The sequence below is a fragment of the Leptidea sinapis genome, chromosome 11 (assembly GCF_905404315.1).
Source record: "Leptidea sinapis chromosome 11, ilLepSina1.1, whole genome shotgun sequence".
NCBI classification, from domain to species: Eukaryota; Metazoa; Arthropoda; class Insecta; order Lepidoptera; family Pieridae; genus Leptidea; species Leptidea sinapis.
In genome coordinates, this window is record NC_066275.1 from 497,814 (window position 1) to 510,442 (window position 12,629).

A 12,629-nucleotide genomic window follows, 5' to 3' on the forward strand; every position below is an offset into this window, starting at 1 on the left:
CAAAATCGTTTGGAAACAAGTTGTTGGCTCATAATGATTCTGTCTGGTTAACACTACCTTTGGATGGCAACAATATTTTAAGCGATGATTACACAGAGTACCAAAGCCATCGAAACTTAACCTTTATAACAATTTCATATCAATGTCAATCGGCAATATTAAATAGAAACTTTTTTTATTAAATAAACAAATTGGAAAAGTTAGAACAAAAAGTTTGGAAGATATTAAATTGCAGTAATAATAAGTTAATATAAAAAATAATAGCTAGTTTAATATTCAAAATACTAAGGAACTATTGCCAGGCGTGGCTGACTGTTTACGACTTGTCAATGACAATCGGTTACATTAAAAATAGATCCGTTTTCCTTTTCTATATTGCTATATCTCCGCTACATTTATGTTCTATCAGCTCATTGTATTGCGCTTAACTAAGCTTACTTTTATGCTATTTATTTAAGTAGTGTTCCGTGAAATCAAGTAAAATTCTATAAATACTGTGTTGAGGTAACTTCTGGTGAAAAAAAATATAAATCTCAATTCATTCCTTTAGACTACAAAGAAGCATGTCATTATCATAAAATCAATAACTTGGAGGATAGAAGAGATGTAATTGACATGTTAATACCAGTGGGATGCTACTTTACACAGGATGCCGGCTAGATTATGGGTACCACAACGGCGCCTATTTTTGCCATGAAGTACTGTATTTTGGTCTGAAGGGCACCGTAGCTAGTGAAATTACTGGGCAAATGAGACTTAACATCCTACGTCTTAAGGTGACGACCGCAATTGTAGTGCCGCTCAGAATTTTTGGGTTTTTCAAGAATCCTGAGCGGCACTGCAATGTAATGGTCAGGGCATATCAATTACCATCAGCTGAACGTCCTGCTCATCTCGTCCCTTATTTTCATAAAAAAAAATGTTATATTATACTACTTTATGATATATTAAATAATTAATAAATAAATAAAATTTGACTGTCCAGATATCTTTAACAAAATATCATTCCAGGTACCAACATTGCGAACCAGGCATACTAATTTATTTAACATGCCCTTTACATCTACTAAGTATCTTAAATATTAACCTCTCTTTCTTACATAAGTATATAAGTGTTCTGACATAAGTATATAATAAGAAATTTTCTTCCGTCGAAATTTTCAACTTGTCACGTTTGAAGGTCCAAAAACTGATATTAAACTGTTTAAATTGCAGGAGTTAATCGTCAGTATATTCAGGATAATTTATTAATCGTCGAACATATCGTCTCACATTTAAACATTATATTCGAACAAAAACTCACATTCAGTCACACCACTCACATTCACTCACACCACACAACCAAGACCATACCAGTTACTCAATATGGATATGATTTCTTCTTTTCTTTCTATGTATTTAATTTTTCTTAATTTTATTGTAATATTTTTCGTCTTCTTTTTTTGTCGTCTTCTTGGCGTCTCTCGTCTTTCTTATTTTTTATATACTCTTTACATTTTGTTAGCTGTAAGGAATCATAACATATATTAGGCACTCTTATTCAAAAGGCGTAGTCCCTGAGTCATGGAAGTCAGCCCTTGTCCATCCGATCCAAAAAAAAAAGGAGACAGTTCGGATCCGGCAAACTACAGGCTTATTGCTATTACCTCTCTACTCTCCACATCATGGAGAGCATAATTAACCGCCAGCTCTTGGTATACCTTGAGAGTCACCAGTTGATAAACGACCGGCAGTACAGCTTTCGCCATGGTCGGTCGACTGGCGTCCTCTCTCGAGAAGGTCGCGGAATGGGGTAAGTTGAACCTTGTCCAATTTAACCCCCAGAAGACTCAAGTTTGTGCGTTTACCACTAAAAAAACCCCAATTGAAATCCAAATCACCGCTCTTCGACAACACTTCCCTTAAAGCCTCGCCTAGTATCGGAATACTGGGTCTCGAAATCTCGAGCGATTGCCAATTCCGTGACCATCTGGAGGGCAAAGCCAAATTGGCTTTGAGAAAGTGGGCGTCATTAATAGAGCACGGCAATACTTCAAGCCGGCCCACATTCTATCGCTCTACAAAGCGCAGGTCCGGCCACAAATGGAGTATTGCTGTCATCTCTGGTCTGGTGCACCCCACTGGTGGCTCGATCCATTTGACCGCGTGCAACGCAGAGCAGCTTGAATTGTCGGGGACCTAGTGCTCTGTGAACGGCTGAATCACTTGGCGTTGCGTAGAGACGTCGCTTAATTGTGTGTCTTCTACCGCATTTATCACGGGGAGTGTTCCGAAGAGCTGTTTAACCTGATTCCTGCCGCCGAAAGATAATGCTAAGCTTACACTCAGCTAACTTTTATGTAAGCAAAGTGTTGGCAAAGTCTAAGTACGCTCTATAGATCTCAGCCTAGTGACTTAAAGTCAAAGCAGACACTTAGAATTTTTTTATGCCACGTTTGTATTTTTTTTATGAAAATAAAGGACGAGACGAGCAGGACGTTCAGCTGATAGTAATTGATACAACCTATCCATTACAATGCAGTGCCGCTCAGGATTCTTGAAAAACCCAAAAATTCTGAGCGGCACTACAATTGCGCTCGTCACTTTGAGACATAAGATGTTAAGTCTCATTTGCGCTATTTCACTAGCTACGGCGCCTTTCAGACCGAAACACAGTAATGTTTACACATTACTGCTTCACGGCAGAAATCGGCTCCGTTGTGTTACCCATAATCTAGCAGGCTTCCTGTGTAAAGGAGGCTCCCACTGGTAAGGTTTGTATACGTATGTATACGGACGAGTGCCTGTTAACGTCACGCATGGTAAGGTTACATCCCTGTTCCAACGTGCCTTCGAGCGTCGGGTAGCGAGTTCGACTTTGCATATTTCTCCACGGTTGATTGAATGCCTTGTAATACGAGTGAGTTGCTATATTCCCTTGACAAACGAAGGGGCCATGAAATGCGGAATAGCCGATTAGCAAAGCCGCTTAACGAAGCTCAAGTAGAATGAATGCTTTTAAAACCATTCATATTGTTGTTAAACAATGGCTGTTTCAGTTTTCCCTGCTGTAGTACCTGCCTAACATTTAACATATTGATGATGAAAATGTCAAAAGTGGACAAAATTAAAGATTTGTTTATTGAAATTTTTGAAGACTTCTTTAGCGGTGTTGAGCACTTTTCTAGGGAGGAGCATAAAATGATTAACTCGCTTCAGTACACGTGACCTGATCGAAAGTTCATGAGACAGTCGTTGAGACTCGGATTATGGATTACAGTTGATTTTTCTGAGTGTAATATAAATTGTAATAACATTTTTGTTTCTTCATTTCGTTGTAATTCATTCTGGAGTGTAGGAGTGTGGCCACATACCGGGCTAAACACCTAGGGTCACCGAGGACTCTCCCCGAGGTCATGGGTGACATCAGAGGTTTAATACAATACCTGAGGAGCTGGGTTGGCAGGATTAGCCGCCCACCTCACCACGCAAAATAGGCGCGCTGTAGTCGTCGAGTTGCGGATAATAGCCCGTGATAACCTAACCTACATTTTTGTTTTGAAAATTTGTAATAAATAAAAGTTATATGATCGACGGACACCAATTTTACGGTTTTTAGGGTTCCGTGGCCAAATGGCAAAAAACGGAACACTTATATATATAGAATCGTAGTTAAACAGTTTTACCAGCTAGCTAAACAGCCAGCAGCCAAACACCATTGAAAGGCTTGATAAAGGATTTTAATCTGGATGAAGCAGAACCTTTGATTTAGTAAGGTAAAGGTTTAGTAAGGGCCTAAGGTGCTTCTGATAAAACTTCCATCCAAGAGGATTTTGGCAACCTGATCACCAGCTTTCACACCAGGCGTAAGGCCGAAGTCTACCGTGATCGCATATTCCGTCGCAACAAAAAAGAAATGACTTCAACATTTACGGCTTTCAGTACCCTGTAGTGATGTAGTCGCTTTTTTTGGGAGGTATCTATTACAAATAACATACGTCGGGATTATTCCGTGAGAAATCATTTTGATCAACACACTCCAAATGCGTCTTTAACTCCTTTTATCCTTTTAAATCAGCTGGTCCGGACGAAACCTTATATTGGGGAAGAAGGACTCATATAATCATGCTAATAAACACATTTAAGGTGCGTTTAGCCCATGAACACATTTCCAGGGAGTAGAGCACAAACAGGGAAAAGTCACTACTCTTACGCTAGATCAGACAGACCCATCAAGCCTTACCTCTTTCGCCTTGAAGATCCTATAAGGCTGCGCAAGAGAAAATTACAGTCTCAATATATCTCTACATTGTTTCAAATTCCAGCGGAGTTACATTTTTTAACGTTTCTATTGTATCATTCATTCAGTTAAACAATTAATATTCAGCTGTGTCATTCATTTATGATAAAAAAACAGCAAACACAACAAAAAACCAACAGTTTCACAATTTTCTTCATCATTTTAACACTGGGGATACAGTTTTTGTAATATAAAAGTTAATTAAAATAATTCATTCGCGTAGTTCGTAACCATACGTAAGAAACGCACTTGCAAATATTATCAATATAGGTAATAAGTAATAACAATCGATTTTAAGTGCCTATATTCAAAATATGCAGTTTTTTTTCAATTTTGCTCAAGTCTAGTTCTTTCTAATGTAGGTAATACCTGTTATTTTCACAATGAGTCTTTTTCTCAATAGAAAAAAGCACTCAAACGACTATTACGCTTTTTAGCGTTTATTTCAAATCAAATATTTCATTATTTGAAACTAATTTCATTGTTTGTTGTTTGGTATACTTGTATTATTTTACAGAAACTTTACAAGGAAATATGTTTACTTATTTATATCATCACAAACTGCATTTTTTTACTACCTATTACTTGACAATTTTGCGCGCTTGCAAATAAAGCTCTTGCTATCTTTATTAACTGAAAAAGGGATTACATTGCGATTAAGAAACAGGTTTTTTAGTAGTTACATTATTAAGTTATCAAGAGACACACCAGGATGTAATATTGAGTTCAATTCCAATTTACGAGAGCGTTCAGTAAATACTGAGAGTGAAGAGCAAACGATTAATAACCAAAGAAACGTAAATACTGGTTGGTTTGTGGTAAGTTTGGTTAGGCTGGAATATTGGTAAGATTTAAAAAAAGCATTTTTCAGTTTATGATGTCGAAATTGAACACTTCATTTCTTGAACAATGTTCATTAGGTAAATGATGATCCAGAAAAAATTACAGACTAGCCTGGAAGAGATATTATTATCTTCTACCCTTAGATTAAGGATTTGTCTCCTCTACGCTCCAACTAGATACCGCACTACCTAACAACAATAGCTTGGGTTGGATATTGACATCCAAATTCGTGCTACGGGATTAGTATCCAGCGACCGGCGACTGCCAGAACCAATTTGTAGGCGTTTCCCCCCATTAACGAATTAGGGAGGGGGTAGGGTAGACTTTTATTTTGGTTTTTCTTGAAAACGGTGCATTACTTTGTAATAAGAGTGGTATCATTATAATCGTGTACTAAAGCTCTATCAACTACAATATTTTATACATCCATATTCTTGCTACGGGATACTAAGTCCAACCCAAGCTATTGTTCTTAGGTAGTGCGGTATCTAGTCGGAGCGCAGCTCTATCAATTACAATATTTTTTACCTCATAATTCGTGCTGCGGGATACAATAGCTTTTTTATAGGTTCTACTATTTCAAACTTAGGTATGTCCAATCACTGCACGTTTCACACTAAACTATATATTTTCAATTTTTACTCATTCAGTTCCGCCTCTTATTACATACTAGTATTTACATCCTCTTTGCTCAGTGTGTGTGTTTTTCAACATACATATTTGAAATTATTTTACATTGGCATTAGTTCCATTGTTTGACCTAAGTCAACAAATTGTTATTTATATTATACTTTGTAGAGTATTACAACAGGATAGCTACTAACGACAAAAGAGAATCAGGTAAAATGGTAAGTAATAATTACCTCTGCCCACTTGCTCTCGCAACACAAAGCTTTGCAGCCCATTAGCATATTTCGAATTCAAGTTTATATTTATTTTATTAATGTTCTGCCATATACTGCGAAAATAATAACTATACATATTATATATTTTTTTTATTTAATTAGTGGCAAGTCCATAGGTCACACATTTTAATTAAAACACAGGGTTGCCAACTGTAGGTACTCTACAGTATTGTTATCTATTTAAGGAAAGTATATACAATCTATAACACTAAAATAATATTTTAACGTAAAATGACTTTATGGCAGACATGCGCATTAATATTTTTTTATGGAAGAGGAAGACAAACGAGCAAACGGTCACCTGACGGTAACTGATCACCGCAGCCCATACTATGTTTTTTGTATGTTTGTTACCTCATAGTTCGGTTTGAATAATTTTTCGTTAGTAAGAGTATACTTTTGAATTAGTCCCATTAAAACAATCAGATCGAATCCATGATCAATTGAGGGAACCCCTCAAACTTTATCGGAAAACAAAAACACATGTTTTGTTTAACAATAAACCAAATATTTGTTTACAGAAATCCTGGTGAATTGGAACTGATGGAATGGCTATCAGATGAAGTAAGTATTTCAGTGTGTAGTAAGTGTGGAGATAAGAAAATTATTGACTACAACAAACTAAATTCAAAGGAAATCACAATAGTACCACCGAACTGATCTAATGAAGCCGATAGATGTGCTGGGAACTCCATAACAGAACCATGTATCCTAGTAGCGTCTGGTCTTATTAGCGTTATCATGAGACCTCTTTTATTTATATTTTAATCGTACTGTCAATCGTCACAAAAACTACTTTTTGGCATTACTTGTAGGATACTCGTATATTTTGTAATGGTTATTCGACATTCCAATTAGTACCAACATTCAGTTATGATAATATTAATAGAATCATTTGTAACCTGTTAATATTATATTGTTTTAGTAATTATATTTAGTCATTGTAATATTATATAATCACATGCAAAATCTTAGTGATGTCACTTTATTATGATGTTGGTAGTTTTGTATTATTAAGGTTGGTAGTAGGGTAGGGTAGTTACGAAATGCTCTCGTCTATTGTGCACTTCTTGTTGGGGCAGTCGAATGTATCGGACGTGCTGGCTGCTGGTCACCCGACTGCTATATATATTCTATTGAAGTGGTTCGTAAAAGTGATTTTATTATAATGTAAATGTTTATACTTGCGAAATCTGTGGGAGAACGCCGACAGTCAGGCCTTTTTTACAATCCTGTGCTATTAATCAAGAATTTTACACGTCAATTAAAACAGCCATTAGTTACACTTCCTTACTCCTATGAAAAATAAAATTTGTAACCGGTATTTTTTAAAATAAAAACTTGAAACCACTATCACCATTCATTAGAGAGGATCTTATCAATAATACATACTAGGGTAAAATCCACTCGGTTCGGTCTCTACATAATATAAACAATGCAATAAATTAATAATGTATGCTATAATTGAACTGGAATTTTACTTTTCAGGTGTTTTCTTTTTTTTTTTCTTCATAATTTTTAATGCGCGGTCTGCAAATCCAGGTGGTTTGTGATTATCAACAGCAGACGTGTCCAAAAAAAGATTGTTTTCCAACGGGGACCTCTAAATAAAGCACAGCTGTCAGACTTTCTGTAGAAAGAAAGAAAACTCATTTTCTTTCTTTATTTCTGTAGGTATGTCAGCAGCTTATATTTCAGAAATTGCAAAAATTAGACAGCTAATGTTGTGGGTTGAGTTGAAATAAGTTTTTTGATTCCTGAGTCTGCATTACTATTGCTGAACAAGAAATTTTAAAAAGAATACCGAAATGATAAAACATACAAAAGTATTTAAAAAGTACATTTTTTATGAAAATAAGGGATGAGACGAGCAGGGAGTTCAGCTGATGGTAATTGATACGCCCTGCCCATAACATCGCAGTGCCGCTCAGGATTATTAAAAAACCAAAAATTCTGAGCGGCACTACAACTGCGCTCGTCACCTTGAGACATAAGTTGTCTTACTTGCCCAGTAATTTCACTAGCTACGGCGCCCTTCAAGCCGAAACACAGTTATGTTTACACATTACTGCTCCACGGCATCGGCACGGCGGTAGCCGGCATCTGGTGCAAAGGAGCCTCCCACTGGATTACATAGAGCGGTATCGATATCTTGCGCGATTCTGGCTCGCAGTTGATCGGTTTTTTTTTTTTCTCTTAATAAAAATCCAATATATCATAGATAATGATCGATAACTAAACGTTTACCTCAACAATATTGCTTATTATTTTTTAATTGTTTCCATGGTACTTTTTGTTGTCTGGTTTACGAGATTGACAAGTACAGTCGAAAACAAAAGTAGAAACACTAATATTTAATAAGAATAACAATTTTAAGCAGACATGTTTGATAATTTAAGTACCTACTTGTTCTATTCAATACGTGGAGTGTTGTCGACCTTCAAGATGGGTGTACGCGCTTTTCAAGGTCCTGGTCCTGAAGGGCAACCAATGGTAACCCTATTTCTAAGACTTCGTTGTGCTCCGTCTGCGCGTCGGTCTATCAGCGGGTTCTATTAAAAATGCCTTAAAAGTTAAAATCTCGTTAGATTGTGCATTACTGTTGCTACTATAACAACAAATCGCATACCCATCAAGATATTCTCCATCTTGATATATTTTCCAAAATGTCCGCCATGCAAATAGAAAATAATTATTTACAGAAGTCCCTTTTTAAAAACTACAAACTCTTATGTATATTACACCAATTTACCAGTGGGAAAAGTTCGTAAACATTTAATATGTGAACATGTATTTTTCATTGTGGGCCGCAGCTAATGAAATTATTGGGCTAAAAAGACTTAACATCTTTTAACGCAGAATGTCAAGCGCAATTTGCGATGCCGTTAATGTATTTTGTAATTGGTCTGTGGAGTAAATGTTTTATACCTACCTAACAATGTACATATCTAGATATAAACCTATACTTTTGCTTCTTCTATTCCCACGTCACGTCACCCAATCGTTACGTTTTGACTTATGTGTTAAAATTATATTAATTAAGCACTTTTGTGACTGACAGTCCATCAACTCGCAATTGTTGGGAACGGAAGGACATACCGCAGTGTAAATACACCCATCGGAATCACTTAACATTAATTATTTGAGGTACGTATCTCAGGTATTGATAGGTGAATAATATTTATATGATAAAGTCAGAGTGGGGAACGTCCTTTAAGGCCACCCTTTAAGGCCTTTTTATAAGGTATATAAGGTACAACATATTAGTAATTAATTACTTTTAGGATATTAGAGTTGTAATTATAAGTAACGTGTCATATTTTTTTTAAAAATTCATATTTTTAACATAAGTAAAATGCCTAGCTTACTATTCAATGGAGGTTCAATCACTAAAATATAAACGTTTTAGGCTGACAATCCTATTATTAGCACATTTGTTTGCCAGACCACCCTCAATATATTTTTTCATGCCATCTATACGTAAAGGACGACTTGGTGCGCCTTTAAGTGCACACAAAGGTGGTGTTTTCCATAAGAAACTTTTAACGGGCAGTAATGAGTTTTTAATCCTCTGTAAGTGCGCCGGAATTATCTTTGCCACTCACTTTTTAAATTTGGAACATTTTAGTGTTCAGTGCCAAAGAAATCGAACGCAAATATTGTGTGAATAAAGACTGGCTAGTACAACGGCCCATAGTCGCGCCGCGAAAAAAAAACGAAATCAAATAAAAGACACGCGAACTACAGCCCGCGTTTTCGTAAATTTTTAAGGATTGTTAGAAATTCGTAGTTTTGTTTTGAAAAATGACTTCCTCAAGAAAAAGTATTAGAAGTAACACAAGAAATTTCATAGATAATCGATTTAACTGCAAAATCCAGGGAGAAATATATGAAAGCCTATGGTAATTTTATTGAATGGCGAAATGCAAGAGGCGCCAAGAATTTTTCAGAATCTGTGTTTTAGTCCTACTTTCAGTACTTAGCCAAAACAACCTTCCACTCTTTGGAGTACCTTCTCAATGCTAAAATCAACAGTCAGTTCTAATACAAAGTGTTCTCAGGCAAAAATTTGGAGACTTTCCTTAATGAGGCCAAACCCGACAGTCTTTCTTGCTGCAAAATTAAGTAACTATGTATGGTGGTTACTTTACTAATCCACCATAGGTGGACTTTACTAACCATAATAGTGTTCTTAAATGCGCATTTTAATGTAACCTGTACTTCGATAGATACATGTCTTATTCACATTCGGTTTTGTTACAGGTGGTTGTAATTTTCAGAGTAGGCACATGGAGCTTGTCGTGGCAATGAACTTTCAAAAATAACTGTTGATGATATCGAAAATCACTCGGATGATTTACTGTTAGTAAAACTGACAGACACAAAACAAAAACTAACCGACCGAAATACCTGAACATGCGTCCTGCTGATATGAAGACCAATCGGTTTTTCATCCGATATCAAAATGGCAAGTGCTTCAAACAAGTTATGAGAAAAAATAAATTTTCTAACATGCCACAAAAAATCGCTACTCATTTGAAGTTACCAGATATCAAGCTGTTTACAGGACATTGTTTCCGTCGTTCTTCTGCTATACTTTTTTAGAATCTGGAGCAGACTTAACCGTTCTAAAACGACATGGAGGTTAGAAGTCAAGTGCTGTAGCAGAACATCGTAGAGAACCAGAACCTTCGGTTAATCCATCCATGCCACTGTCACCGCGCCCATCTACATCCAAACAACGAGATTCATCGTCGGACATTATTTCAAACACGCAGAATATGAAATCTAAAACAATCTCTATTCCTAATAAAACTGTTAAAATGAATTTTTATAAAGGCGAAATTGTCTCAAATGTAAATAAAAGTTTTTAGTTGTTTTATTATTAGATAGGTAGTACTAGGGATTCTACTGTAGAATTCCTCACTTTGCTGTGGATTCAAAATCCTCCATCTACTAATTACGACGGTATATCAAAAAAGTTACCATATTTCGTCCCTTTGATTAAATTCTCCCACATCTAGATTATGAAATTCCTTTATTTCTAAAGTTTTTAGATGGATAGTGATCACGCAATCATCAACCTATCTACAATCATCGCCCGTATCCTCTTGTCTAACAAAAGTATTAAAAAATACTGTGCCCTGCAATGATACGTATTAATTACATATACTCGTATTTACTGAAGCTATCTTTAAAGTAAACTTAAAACGTAAGTTCAGTAACGTTATCTTATGAAAACTGTTTACAGAGGTCCACACGAATGTGAGATGTTCTACTCTTCAAATATCTTGGGACACGTGTCCAAATTCCTATTTAAATACACAAAGTAACTACCATATATAATTTGATATCTTTTGGAATTTGAATCTCAAATGAAATGAAGCAGGCAAATGCGTGACTGACTCGCACGTATCTGTTGGTAAACTTATCAGTGGCGTGTACCTTAGTACTAGCTCAAACCACGCGGGTCGCGGGTAACGAAGACCTACTCGAATCGTCGGAGATCTAGTGATCTGGGAACGGCTCGATCTCTGGTAGTTACTCAGACGTTATTACATTGTGGATCTCTAAGCGCATTTATCTTGGGGAGTCTCATGAAAAGCTGTTTGGCTACAACCGAATTCAACCATTTTTCCATGCCACATGACATTTAACCGCCATTCGCCATGTGGATGTATGTCGTTCTTCTACAGTGTGGTTTTCAAAAATATTCGTATTTGACGAAAATCATTTCGGTATATATTTGGTTGCCAATACTCACGAACTGTTAAAAAGTTATGAGATCCAAGTAAACTTGGGCCGAACTTATATACGCCCCGACTCTTGTAACTGAACATCATTATTAAAAAAATTGGTAAGTCGCGGGACTTTTATTTATTCTGATTCCCGAGGAAAGTCAAAATAAAGAAAATCAAGCACGCGTTATACATTCAATTCTCACTGGGAATCTCATCATCTCAATATGTTGTTTTGGTAACTAGTTTCAATTAGTTTCCCACTATCACTGGATGCTGGGTCTTCCCACTCTTTCCCTACTATGCGTGACGCGTATTTTTGTTTTAGATTAGTTAATAACTTAGATTAAGGATTGGTCTCCGTTGCGCTGAAACTAGATACCGCAGGCGTAATCGAGCCAGTCGCGAACAATGTGTGACGTTGACGTGCCACATGTACAGTTAAACTTTGCTAATAATTGAAACTACAATACCGGGTTGCGTAGTAAAAATTTGTTAAAGTACTACAAGAAATTCAGGCAAGATATAATTCACTATATACCTACGTACTGTAATAACAATTTTTTTGAAGAAATTTTCAATTAGCATAGTTTTTACTATAGCGGAAGTATCTAGTAATACACACTGTTCAAATTTGATCTAATAAGTGATCCAGCCAGCTGACAGACAAACGAAGGTTTGGGCCGTCCTCCAGGTATCTTCAATATAGTTATTTTTACGCAATAGTTTGCGTGATTTTTTTTGTCACTGTCTTGGTAACATGAAGACAAATTTGACGTAGTAGAAACGACAACATTCCTAGGCATTACATTAGACTTTAAGCTACAATGGGGTGCTGATACAAAAAACTTATGTAATAGACTA